This window comes from Heptranchias perlo, chromosome 20 (genome assembly GCF_035084215.1).
Source record: "Heptranchias perlo isolate sHepPer1 chromosome 20, sHepPer1.hap1, whole genome shotgun sequence".
In the NCBI taxonomy this organism is placed as follows: domain Eukaryota; kingdom Metazoa; phylum Chordata; class Chondrichthyes; order Hexanchiformes; family Hexanchidae; genus Heptranchias; species Heptranchias perlo.
The window spans coordinates 19,866,631-19,879,797 of NC_090344.1; the positions used below are offsets into that span (position 1 = coordinate 19,866,631).

The 13,167-nt window shown below is 43.7% G+C and overlaps 3 non-coding genes across 3 annotated transcripts; 1 reads left to right on the forward strand and 2 right to left on the reverse strand.

Moving 5' to 3' along the window:
• Positions 1-3,844: 3,844 nt before the first annotated feature.
• trnas-cga (transfer RNA serine (anticodon CGA)) lies at positions 3,845-3,926 on the reverse strand. The gene has a single exon. It is a non-coding gene; the product is annotated as a tRNA-Ser (tRNA).
• A 3,921-nt stretch (positions 3,927-7,847) lies between these two features.
• trnat-agu (transfer RNA threonine (anticodon AGU)) lies at positions 7,848-7,921 on the reverse strand. The gene has a single exon. It is a non-coding gene; the product is annotated as a tRNA-Thr (tRNA).
• A 4,208-nt stretch (positions 7,922-12,129) lies between these two features.
• On the forward strand, positions 12,130-12,218 carry trnap-agg (transfer RNA proline (anticodon AGG)). The gene is given in 2 exon segments: positions 12,130-12,165; positions 12,183-12,218. It is a non-coding gene; the product is annotated as a tRNA-Pro (tRNA).
• The last annotated feature ends 949 nt before the right edge of the window (positions 12,219-13,167 follow it).

Consider the following 13,167-nt stretch of genomic DNA (forward strand, 5'->3'; position numbering starts at 1 on the left):
CGACGGGTGTTTTTGTGACTGCAAGGCTGTCTCGAGTGGGGTTCCACAGGGCTCCGTACTAGGTCGCTGCTTTTCGTAGTACAGATCATTGATTTGGATTTAAATGTACGGGGTATTATTAACAAGTTTGCAGAAGATACAAAAATTGGTCGTGTGGTTGATGGTGAGGAGGGAAGCTGTAGACTGCAGCGAGATATCAGTGGACTGGACAGGTGGATAGAATAGTGGCAAATGCAATTCAATCTGGGGAATGAGGTAATGTATTTAGGGAGGGCAAACAAGGCAAGGTAATACACAATAAATATTGAAACTAATTTGCCATTTACACGCCAATTTTGCAAGTTTACTGATGTCTTCCTGTATTTTTCGCATTTTTCCTTTGTATTAACGACAGCTCCCAATTATGTGCTGTCTGTCAATTTCGAATTTGTATTTCCGATTCCTGTGACCAAATCATTAATGTAAATTGTCAACAACAGGGGTCCCATCACCGATAAATTGTGAACAACAGTGGTCCCAGCAACGATAAATTGAGAACAACAATGATCCCAGCATCTTTCAATTGTGAACAACAATGGTCCCAGCACCGATAAATTGTGAACAACAGTGGTCCCAGCACCGATAAATTGTGAACAACAGTGGTCCCAGCACCGATAAATTGTGAACAACAGTGGTCGCAGCACCGATAAATTGTGAACAACAGTGATCCCATCACCGATAAATTGTGAACAACAGTGGCCCCAGCACCGATAAATTTTGAACAACAGTGGTCCCAGCATCGATAAATTGAGAACAACAATGGTCCCAGCACCGATAAATTGTGAACAACAGTGATCCAATCACCGATAAATTGTGAACAACAGTGGCCCCAGCACCGATAATTTGTGAACAACAGTTCCTCCAGCACCGATAAATTGTGAACAACAATGGTCCCAGCACCGATAAATTGTGAACAACAGTGGCCCCAGCACCGATAATTTGTGAACAACAGTTCCTCCAGCACCGATAAATTGTGAACAACAGTGGTCCCAGCACCGATAAATTGTGAACAACAGTGGTCCCAGCACCGATAAATTGTGAACAACAGTGGTCCCAGCATCGATAAATTGTGAATAACAGTGATCCAATCACCGATAAATTGTGAACAACAGTTGTCCCAGCACCAATAAATTGTGATCAACAGTGGTCCCAGCACCGATAAATTGTGAACAACAGTGGTCCCAGCACCGATAAATTGTGAACAACAGTGGTCCCAGCACCGATAAATTGTGAACAACAGTGGTCCCAGTACCGATAAATTGTGAACAACAATGGTCCCAGTACTTTTGACTTGAACTGCATTTGAAACTTTTGCATAAAAGGAAATTAAGTCCCCGAATCGCCCCACGTGGCTCTCAAACGCATTGGGAAGAAGTTCAATGCAAACAATCAGGACTTTAAAGGCAACTCAACGACCTGCACTTTATTTGAATAAGTTTTGTTCGCCATTATATTTGACCGTGAAATCGCTCTCGGCTTTCATCTTGCTGAAGCAGAGTGTGGCCGCTTTATATCTGTGAGCATGTCGGTGACGTGGTTAGCTTTGACACTGATCGCTTCCAATTTGTACAATTTCACCAAGCGTCAGCGAAATGAAACCGAGAATCGAATTGTCCCTGTAAGTGATGAATTGAAGGGATTGGTGCTCCAAGCAGATCTGGAAAATGCACAGTGCGGTCGATCAGGAGTTCTGAATCCACCCTCCAGCCACTCACCAATCACATTAACTGAGCTTTACTCTGGTCCGTTGTCACCGCGCTGAAATCGAGTATTTCTCCGGCATGTTTTTCTTCATAGTTGCTGGTTTAAGAGTGAAGACCGGCTGTTTGGATTTTCACTCCTACAAGCTTCAACCATTCATTTTGGACTGACTGTGGACAGTTGTTATATTGGTCGCTGCAAACTCAAAGTTTAGCCCAATTAATTATTGGTTCAGCAGGTGACCTCTTCGCCTGTCCAGTTGGTGATGTCGGTTAGCACGGAAGTTTGATGTTTAGGTTCGAGCTCTTATTTGATTTTTCCTCAGGATTCTTCGCCTCAAAGTTCCAGGGTTTCAATGTGTGTTTTGGAAGCAAGAAAATCACAATTCTCCTTGGCAGACAAGCCCTCGAAAGGCCAGAAGGGAGGCCGCACTCGCTGCAGGAGAGCTGGTTCGCTGTGACATGGAGATTTCTGTAGTGAGCGAGACCAGACTGTTCCTATGTTCAGAGAATAAATGGCGCACCCTTTATGTTGGAAAAGCAAAACGGTGGGGATTTTTGTATCAGATGTTGCTCGTTGCGTTACTTTCATCTTGATAGTAGAACCGGTTTGGGCGTTCCTGTGATCAACGGCGACAATTGCCTATTCATTTTAAATTTAACAACAGCTGCACTGAGCTTTTAATCATAACCTTAAGATACAGTCTGTAAAATGATGAAATTTGATCATCTGCAAAGCATAAAAATCTGATTAAAGTTTTGACTGTCTCTCGGTAACCACGTCAACATCTCCTTCAGTGTGAAATAGAAAGTTATCGTTTGATTAATGGTGAATAAAACAGTCATTCATCTACCAATAGGATTTAATTAGTTTCATGTCATTAATTTAATAATTTCATAACTCTTGCTAAAGTTAATTCCTTGACTTGGAAGCGAACTCATGAGGTTTTGGCGAACACTGAATTCAAACTATCAGTCCATGGGGAAGCTCCCAAGGGCGCGCACCCCCCGTGATTCATTCAACTGTGTGTTTATTCTCAGGCCTCTTATCTCTCCCTTCTTTTCAGCTTCTGACTGTGGATATTCTTGTGGTTAAATATGAATAATATAGAATATCTCACAGCCCCAGTATATGTGCTCCTTCTCTGTACAGTTCTGTACAAAAGCAAACTGTACGGTTCACCCCCGACAGAAGCAGCAGGAGATGCCACTTTAAAATGGCAGTTGCTTCAAATGATTTATGATGGACCTGCGTGGCCTTGCAGTTTTCCCAGGAGCTGCATTCGGTGCGTGAATTTTGGAAATAGAAACATGTCCATCAGCAGCTTGTGGTAATATTTTACCTCACTTTCCATTTCATGTACATGTCTACTTTCAATTGGTGCTGTCATTGCCTGAACATCACCTTCTGTCGCGATAGTGGTTTGAACAGAAAATGCCATTTTGTGCGAGCAGCTTGTCTGGCAGGAAAATTACCTGAATAACGAAGGGGCAAGTAGGAAAGGTCGCGTTGGTCTGCCTGTTCACAGCAAAGACTTTTCAGCGTTTCCTTGTGGTCCAGTGTTTAGATTCGGTCATCACCATGGCAACGGATCGATTGGTGTCTGTCTCGACCTCCGCATTCAAACACTCTACTATAAGTGCACTGTACTCAAATTGCTGATGTTTTCACTGTAAGGGCGAAGAGACATAAATGTGTGTATATTAGCTAAAAATTCATCAGCTGGTTTGCACCTTTGTTTTTCCCCCCGTCTCAGTCTTTCCATCTTTACCCTTCTCTGCTGGTGTTGCAGGTTCGATCATCCTTGGCCGTTCAAGAAAGCCTGAGAAGTCCATCAGGGGAAAACTCAGAGAGTCAAGAGACAGAGACAGGGAGAGATTAAAGTATAGAAACAAATAGTATAAATATCAAGCTCTGCGAACGAGCAGAATTTAAGATGGAGCTTGGGAGAGATTCTTTCACGTGCCGTGCAACTTTGCAAGAGACCATTGGGCTCCGAATTAGAAGAGTTTTCCGCGCTGGAGCATCTCTCTGAGGGAGGGAACACGGTCCGTCAACTCCAGTTCATATTTATTTGAGCATTGAACAAATCTTTAAGAAATAGCGCTACGAGCAGGATTCGAACCTGCGTAGGAAAACCCCATTGGATTTCGAGTCCAACGCCTTAACCACTCGGCCATCGCAGCTGTGAAATGACTTGACAGCTACTGCTACCAAAAGGGTGCAACCAGTGCAGAATTCGGTGCCACCCACAGCCGATCGGCCATCCGACAATCCATCCGATCACTTTTTCTATTCCGATGTGCAGCAATGTGAAGTTGTACACTAACTATTTCATGTCAACAATATTAGCCTCTCCTTACCACATTCGTTTTCAATGTGCGACTTGTAATGCCAAGTGAGACTTTGCAGAATTAATTGCTCTAATGTTACATTGTTGTCTCCCTCGGCATCCGCAGATTATCCACTCTCCCACAAGTGACTGCACTTCAAAAATACTTCATTGGTTGTAAAGCACTTTGGGACGTCTTGAGGTCGTGAAAAGCGCTTTATAAATACAAGACTTTCTTTCTTTTTATAGTGGAATAAAATTACTGATATTTACACTGTGAGGACGAAGAGACATTAATGTGTAGACATTAGCTGCGAAATCATCATCTGGGTTAGATTTTTACTTTTCCTGCCGTCTCAGTCTTTCTATCTTTACCCTTCTCTGCTGGTGTCGCAGGTTCGATCAGCTATGGCCGTTCAAGGCTGCCTGAGAAGTCCATCAGGGGGAAACACAGAGAGACAAAGACAGAGAGAGATAGAGAGATAAAAGTATAGTAAAAACCTAACATCAAGTTAGCAGAATTTAAGATGGAGATTGGGAATCATAGAAGCGTCACTGCACAGATGGAGGCCATTCGGCCCATCGAGCCTGTGCCGGCTCTCTTTAAGTGCAATCCAGATCGTCCCATTCACCCGTTCTTTCCACGTATACCTGCAAATATTTTCCCTTCAAATACTTATCCAATTCCTTTTAGAAACCACGATTAATTCTGCTTCCACCACCCTTTCAGCCGATGCATTCCCGATTATATCGACTCGCTAGTTTTAAAAAAATTTCCTCATGTCGCCTTTGGTTCTTTTGTCAACCACCGTAAATCTGCGTCCTCTGGTTCTCGACCCTTCCGCCAACGGGAGCAGTTTCTCTTTATTTACTTTATCTAAACCCGTCATGATTTTGAACACTTCTATCAAATCTCCACTCAACCTTCTCTGCTCCAAGGGAACAACTTCAGCTTCTCCAGTCGACCCGCGTAACTGAAGACCTCATCCCTGGAACCATTCCAGTTAATGTTTCTGCACCCTGTCTTAGGCCTTCACATCCTTTATAAAGTGCGGTGCCCAGTTTTGGACAGTTGTGGAATATTGTGAAGTTCCCTTCACATATCTTGATATTTTGCAAGTGACCACTGGGCTCCCAGTTAAAATGATCTGCCGCGGTGGAGTATCTCTCTGAGGGAAGGAATTGCAGCCCGTTATCTCCAGATCATATTTATTTGAGCATTGAACAAAACTTTACACAATAGCGCCGATAGCACGATTCCAACTTCTGCCGGAATACCCCGTTGGGTTTCAGATCTAACGTCTGAACCACTCGACTACCGCAGCTGCGAGCGCCTTTGATGCACGGCTTTAAATCAGAATGCACAGGGTACTCACAGGAGATTTGTGAGACTATATGTTCTTTCAGACAGGTTTCCAACTGGACACATGCAGCCGCTACGGTCCGGACGTTGCTGTTTCACTGGTAGAATTCTCACCTGCCACCCGAGGAGACGGGGATTGATTCCCGGCCGATTAAGGAGGATTTTCTTTCTGCACCTATGAGATCGCCTGAAAAGGGATAGATTCACATTCAGCTTCAATCTGCACACCACGTTGAGACATTTTCCTTTCCCGATGTGATGTTGCGTCGACAAACGCTCTGCATTCGAGCCACTGAACGTCAAACATGCTCTAGAATTAAGTCAATCCTGTATTCTGCAACGCTGAAAAGATGTGGAAAACAAATGAATGAATTTCCACTGAAAATAGTGACACAGGAGGGCTCGTCCGGGATTTTGAACCCCGGACCTCTCACATATCAATTAGTGAAACGCCCAAAGTGAAAACCATAATCCGAGACCAACGAGCCGTCAGTAACACAGCCGTGCAACCAGTCGAAAGTTTCCCTGCTCCCCACAACCGATCGCCTATCCTTTTAGACCGCTCTGTCCATCCAATCATCGAATCATAGAATGGTTACAGCACAGAAGGAAGTCAATTCGGCCCATCCAGACCGTGCTATCTCTTTGTAAGAGGAATCCAGTTAGCCTCATTCCCCCGCTCTTTCCACGTGGCCCTGCAAATTTTTCCCTTCAAGTAGTTATCCAATTCCTTTTTGAAAGCCACGATTGATTCTGCTTCCACCGTTTCAGGCAGCACCTTCCAGATTATAACCACTCGCTGCGTAAAAAAGTTTTACTCATTTTGCCTTTGTTTTTTTTTGCCAATCACCTTAAATCTGTGTCCTCTGGTTCTCAACCCTTCAGCCAATGGGAACAGGTTCTCTTTATTTACTTTTTCGAAACCCTTCATGATTTTGATCACTTCTATCAAATCTCCTCTCAACCGACTCAACCGACCACCTCATGAGTTCGATTCCAAGTCAAGGAATTAGTGCTGGGACCACTGTTGTTCACAATTTTGTCAGTGCTGGGACCACTGTTGTTCACAATTTATCGGTGCTGGGACAACTGTTGTTCACAATTTATCGGTGATGGGACCATTGTTGTTCACAATTTACAAAAATGATTTAGTCATAGGAATCGGAAATACAATTTCAAAATTGACAGGCAGCACATAATTGGGAGCTGTAGTGAATGCAAAGGAAAAATGCGAAAAATACAGGAAGACGTCAGTAAACTTGCAAAATGGGCGTGTAAATGGCAAATTAGTTTCAATATTTATTGTGTATTCCCTTGCCTTGTTTGCCCTCCCTAAATGTATTACCTCATTCTCCAGATTGAATTGCATTTGCCACTATTCTATCCACCTGTCCATTCCACTGATATCTTCCTGCAGTCCACAGCTTCCCTCCTCACCATCAACCACACGACCAATTTTTGCATCTTCTGCAAAATTGTTAATAATACCCCGTACATTTAAATCCAAATCAATGATCTGTGCTACGAAAAGCAGCGACCTAGTACGGATCCCTGCGGAACCCCACTCGAGACAGCCTTGCAGTCACAAAAACACCCATCGACCATTGCTTCCTGCCACTCAGTCAATTTTGGGTCAACTTGCCAATTTCCCTTGGATCCAATGGACTTTTACACTTTTGACCAATCTGCCATGTAGGACTTTGTCAAAAGCCTCGCGAAAATCTATGTAGACTACAAAAAACGCACTACCCTCATCCACCTTCCTTGATACCTCCAAAAAAATTCAATTCAAACGACCTTCCCTTCACAAATCCATGCTGACTGCCCTTCATTAATCCGTCCCTTTCGAAATGAAGATTAATACTTTCCCCCAGAATTGTGCTCAATACCGAGGTTAGGCTGATTGGCCTGCAATAATTCGATCTATTCCTTTCTCCCTTTTTAAACAACGGTACAACTTCAGCAGTCCTCCAATCCTCCGGCATCACACCTGCAGCCAGGGAGGATTGGAAAATGATGGTCAGAGCCTCCGCTATTTCCTTCCTTGCTTCTGTTAACAGCCTGGGATGTATTTCATCCGGGCCTGGCGATTCAGGTGGAGTGATTTGGGGACTTCCTTTCCCTCTTTGCAAACGTTTGCACCGCAGGTCAAGATCACAAGTCCAGGTCCAAATTAGGACCACTTCCGGGTTTGAACCTCAAATCGTGAATGAAACCACGACCACAACGAGCCCAGAAACAAGAACGTGTCTTTAAATTAACGTGTTGCAGACACATTCCATGAGAGGTCTGTCTGCACAATGAAAGGGCGTTTTTGAACAGTCATTCGGTTATCCGTTTCCTCCTGAACAAACACCACAGTGTTATTTTGTCGCTCAATTCCACAAATTAGGTAAAATAACCAGCTGCACAAGGCACTGCTGGGAGTTGAACCCAGGATCTTCTGTTTACTAGACAGACGCTTTAACCAACTAAGCCACAGCGCCAATTGATGACACTTTATCTCCACCTCCTCTCATTAATATCTATCAGCGACACTTCACTTTTGGGGGTTCAGGCCGTTTTGTCTTTGTCTGTTTCGCTTGTCCGTTCACCTGTGCATTCCGACACTGACTGGATTTCTCGCTGTGTTTATCTTTGTGTATCCATCAGTGCGTTGTTACACGGATGATTATGTGTGATTGTATTTGTTACATTAAATAAATTCGGGGATCAGACAATTCTCGCTCTGACATTGGAGAACTATTGAGCCGAACTTTACAGCGATGTGTTGTTTATTGTCGTGCTGAAACTAAAAAAAAGCGTAAGAGGAGCAAAAAAGGAAAAGGAGAAAAACTTGTGAGGGAAAATTAGGACAACTCTCAAGGTTTTTCCAAATATATTAAGAGAACGAAGGGAGGCTTGGAGTAATGTGGGCCGCTTGAAGACAGATGGAGGTGATATTGTAATTGAAAATCAGGAAATGGCAGAGTTGCTAAATTTTTACTTAGCATCGGTCGTCACAGAAATGGATGAGGCTAACATAGCAGAGACACGAGGAAAACTGTTAATAAATCAAGGGGTTTCGTTTTAGTAAAATAATGGCAATGGAGAAAATAATTAGGCTAAAGATAGACAAATCTCCAGGACCTGATGTTTACCATCCCAGGGGATTGAAAGGAACAAGTGAGGAAATTGTACATGCTTCAGTCATGATCGATCAAAACTCTCTTGATTTAAGAATTGTTATTTAACGAAGCGCATCTTGATTGGAGGCTTCTGTTTGAGAAAGATCTCGAAGTGATAATTGAGAGACCGAAAATGAAGCTGTTTGGCAGGAGCGCTGATGCTGTCGGTTGTTCGCTGCTCTCGTGTTGCACAATTATTGAGCGTGCGTTACTTATTTATAGCAGTATGGACTCCAGAAATGACCAGGGTGTGAGTTCGAGCGTCTTCTAAAACAATCAAACCTTTTACTCCGAACATTTTGACTGGAGTTCAATGTACAACTGGTATGTTCAATAACGCATCTACTTCTCAGTGTTCCCATGGGAGCTCTTGGGTTCCTCCGGCCTGCCGTCTTGCAATAGCAGGTGCCAGTTTACTTGTTCATAGGGGGAGAGGGGGCTTTTAGCGGCAGCTCATATGGCAAAGGGGCCGGTACGAGATCTTTAAATCTAAAGAACCAAACAAACAATTCTTCTTTTCGTTAAGCCGATATTCATCGGTTGGAAGTTTCGTGTTGGCAAAATTTGTTAGGGAAATATTCTGCCTGGTGTCACTGTGTAACGGAAGAAATTATTCAGCTTCCAGATGTTAATACGCTGAAAGGTCGAGAGGCCTTTTCCAACTCCCGTGTGGGACAAGTTCAGCATTTGAGCCGCTGGGTAAAGTGTTATTTTAATTGGTGCAAACGAATGACAAAACATTTGGCACATAGAAGAATAATTGTAAACTCACGAGTTCACTGTCCATGTTTCTTACATCATGTTCAACAGGAACAAGGATTCTCCTCAACACGTTGCTGAGAATTTTATCAAACGGACCTCACCCTTGCTCGCCGGCTGCAGGGATGATTCAGAGGCCTCCCATGAATATGTACGATGGGAGCTTATGTAGTATCGAGCCTGAGTAGCTCAGTCGGTAGAGTATCAGACTTTCAAAGTGGGCAGTGAGCTGAAGGTCCAGCGTTTAACTCCCTGTCCAGGCTCCAGATTTCGGAACAGCTGGCAAGCTGTGTCTTTGCAGCGGGACCTGCGATGTGTTGTCAAAGTTTCGATCGTATCTTGTTTCCCAGGGATGGGCAGTAATGCGCTGTCTGAGGCGGTTCCCGATCAGGAATTCAACTTTACTGTATTAGTTCACTGTATTAATTTCGCAAAACTCATTCAACTCTGTAAAAAAGACGAATACTTGTTCAAATCGCCATTGATCAACCTGTAACTTTCTGTTTCCGGCTGAAAGAAATGATAAATTTTTAATGCGTTAATTCACCAGGCCGAATTTCGGGCGTTCAGAGGGGAAGTGAAAAAGGAAATGAGAGGCAAAGAGAAATATGACTATGGACTGACGGCCAACATAAAAGGGAATCCAAAAGACTTCGACAGGCATGTAAACAGTAAACGGGTAGTAAGGGGAGGGGTGAGGCCGATTCGGCACGATAAAGGAGATCTACTCATGGAGGCAGAGGGGATGGCCGATGTAACAAATGAGTATTTTGCATCTATCTTTACCAAGAAGACAGAGTCTCAGCAAAGGAAGTTATCGTTGAGATACTGGATGGTCTAAAAATTGATAAAGAAGAGGCACTTGAACGGCTGGCTGTACTTAAAGTAGATAAGCCACCACGTCCGGATGGGATGCATGCTAGGTTGTTGAGGGAAGTAAGGGTGGAAATTGCGGAGGTACTGGCCATTATCTATCAACATGTGTGTGGTGCCAGCGGACTGGAAAATTGCAAAGGTTACACCCTTGTCCAAAAAAGGGTGTACGGCTAAACCCAGCAATTATAGGCCAGTCAGTTTAACCTCAGTGGTGGGGAAACGTTCAGAAACCATAACCCGGGACAGAATTAACAGCCACTTGGGCGAGGGTGGATTGATTAGGGAAAGGCAGCACGGATTTGTTAAAGGCAAATCGTGTTTAACTGACCTGTTAGAGTTTTTTGATGAGGTAACAGAGAGGATAGATGAGGGCAATTTAGTTGATGTGGTGTGTAAGGACTTTCAAAAGGTGTTTGCTAAAGTGCCACATGGTGGGCTTCTCATCAAGATTGCGGCCCATGGAATAAACGGGGCAGAAACAACATAAATGCAGAATTGACGAACAGCAAGAATCAGATTACTGGTGAACTGTTGTTTTTCGAACAGGCGAGAGGTGTCCAGTGGCGTTCCCCAGGGATCAGTGCTGGGACCACTGCTTTTCTTGATATATATTAATCACTTGGACTTGAGTGCACAGAGCACAATTTCAAAATTTGCAGATGAAACAAAACTTGGAAGGGTAGTGAACAGTGATACGGATAGTAATAGACTTCAAAGGATATAGACAGGCTGGTGGCATGGGCGGAGACGGGGCAGATGAAATTTAACGCAAAAAAAATGCGAAGTGATACATTTCGGTCGGAAAAACGAGGAGAGGCAAAATGAACTCCAGGGCACAAATGTAAAAGCGGTAGAGGAACAAAGAGGTGTTTATGTGTACAAATCGTTGAATGTGGCAGGGCAGGTTGAGAAATCGGTTAAAAAGCATACGAGATCCTGGGCTTCAGAAATAGATGTATAGAGTACAAAAGTACAAAAGTATAGAAGTCAGGATGAAACTTTATAACACACTGGTTCGAACACAACTGAAATTTTGTGTGGGGTTCGGGACACCGCACTTCAGGAAAGATGTGAAGGCCTTCGAGGGGGTGCAGAAAAAAAATACTGTCAGAATTCCAGGGATAAGGGACTTTACTGACGTGGATAGACCGGAGAATCTGAGGTTGTTCTCCTTGGAACAGAGACGGTTTTGTAGAGATTTGATAGAGGTATTCAAAATCATGAAGGATCTCGGCATGGAAGATGGAGAGAAACTGTTCCCATTGGCGGAAGGGTCAAGAACCAGAGGACATAGATTTAAAGTGATTGGCAAAATAACCAAAGGTGACATGAGGAAAAACTTTTTTACACAGCGAGAGGTTCGGATCTCGAATGCACTGCCCGAGGGTGTGATGGAGGCAGATTCAATCATGGCCTTCAAAGGGGAGCTGGACAGGTACTTGAAAGGGAAAAAAAATGCAGGGCTTCGGGGAAAGGCGGGGGAGTGGTTCTAGCTGGATTGCTCTTGCAGAGATCTCGCACGGACTCGATGGCGCGAATGGCCTCTTTCCGTGCTGTCAGCTTTCTATGATTCAATTCTATGTGCAGGTTGCAATGCAAAGGGAACAGAGCGTGCCATAAATCGACACGACTCTGAGTATCCTCACAAGCAATGTATTTTAAGAGCAACTAATTCTGAAACGTCTTACTTGATAACTCAAGTCGTGCACTCGAAAGCAATTTGGTAAAGGGAGACTAATATTGGTGAATGGAAATAGTTGGTGCACAACTTGATATTGCTGTCCACCCGAACAGAAAACGAGATTGAATGGATCGAAGTGGTCTGAAAGGATGGTCGATCGGCTGTGAGACGCAACCAACATTTACACTGGCTGCAAAACTAAAGTAACAGTGGCTCGTTGGTCTAGGGGTATGATTCTCGCTTAGGGCGTTTCATTGAGTGATATGCGAGAGGTCCCGGGTTCAAATCCCGGACAAGCCTGCATGTTTTTCTCCTTTGAGTGAAAAGTCACCAATTGTCTTCTCACATCTTTTCAGTTTTGCTGTTGGGAGAACTGAATTATATCCAGAGGATGTTTGAGCTCCAGTGGACTGAATGCCGAAGTTTCGTCGGCGCAATACACATGAAGCAAATAAAATGTCTCAAGATGATGAGGAGATTGAAACTGAATTTTAATTTTTCCCAATTCAGGCGGATATTCGATGACGGGATAGAAAGCCACATATCCAAGTTTGCCGATGACACCAAGATGGGCAGCATTGTCAGCAGTGCAGATGAAAGCATAAAATTACAGAGAGGCATTAATATAATAAATGAATGTGCAAAATTGTGGCAAATCGATATGAATTTCGTCAAGTGTGAGGTCATCTACTTTGGACCTAAAAGGATAAATCAGAGCACTTTCTAAATGGTGAAAAGCTCGAAACAGTGGAGGTCCAAAACGACTTTGGGGTCCATGAACATACATCATTAAAATGTCATGGACAGGTACAAAAAATAATCAAAAAGGTTAATGGAATGTTGGTCTTTATATCCAGAGGACTAGATTCAAGGTGATCGGCATTATGATACAGCTATACAAAGCTCTGGTTCGACCACACCTGGAGTATTGCCTTCAGTTCTGGGCAACGCACCTTCGGAAGGATATATTGGCTATAAAGGGAGTGCAGCGTCTATTTACTAGAATGTTGCCTGGACTCCACAGTTTAAATTACGCGGAGAGATTACATAAACTCGGGTTTGCCTCGAATTCAGTAGATTAAGTGCTGATTTGATCGAACATTTCAAAATATGAAGGGGAACTGATGGGGTAAACAGAAAAAAAAAGATTTCCGCCCGTTAGCGTGTCCAGGACTCGGGGACGCAGCCTAAATATTAGGGTCAGGACTTTCAGGAGTGAAGTTGGGAAACACCTCTGCAAGCAAAGGGA